Source organism: Sinocyclocheilus grahami, unplaced genomic scaffold (assembly GCF_001515645.1).
Source record: "Sinocyclocheilus grahami isolate Dianchi unplaced genomic scaffold, SAMN03320097.WGS_v1.1 scaffold168.1, whole genome shotgun sequence".
NCBI classification, from domain to species: Eukaryota; Metazoa; Chordata; class Actinopteri; order Cypriniformes; family Cyprinidae; genus Sinocyclocheilus; species Sinocyclocheilus grahami.
The window spans coordinates 589,154-589,401 of NW_015505347.1; the positions used below are offsets into that span (position 1 = coordinate 589,154).

The 248-nt window shown below is 46.8% G+C and overlaps 1 protein-coding gene across 1 annotated transcript in view; it reads left to right on the plus strand.

The window, feature by feature from the left end:
- The window catches only part of LOC107593289 (fasciculation and elongation protein zeta-2-like), an 8,966-nt gene that overhangs the window by 4,234 nt on the left and 4,484 nt on the right, over positions 1–248 (plus strand). The gene's annotated exons all lie outside the window — the stretch shown is intronic.

Sequence of the window (248 nt, forward strand, 5' to 3'; positions counted from 1 at the left end):
TATTTTATATACTGTCTTTTTCGTTTATTCTTCTGTTTTCTTGTTGTTTGGCAGGATATGGAACACTTTGACGGAGAACTACGGCAATGTGATGCCAGTGGACTGGAAAACCTCTCACACGCGTTCACTACACCTGCCCACGCTGAACCTCCGACCTCAGGAGGTGAGATCCGTCTGGCCATCCAGTCATCCATGCATTTCTTTCAGTCAGTGCAGACAGAGCTCACACTGTATGTGTGTGTGTGTGT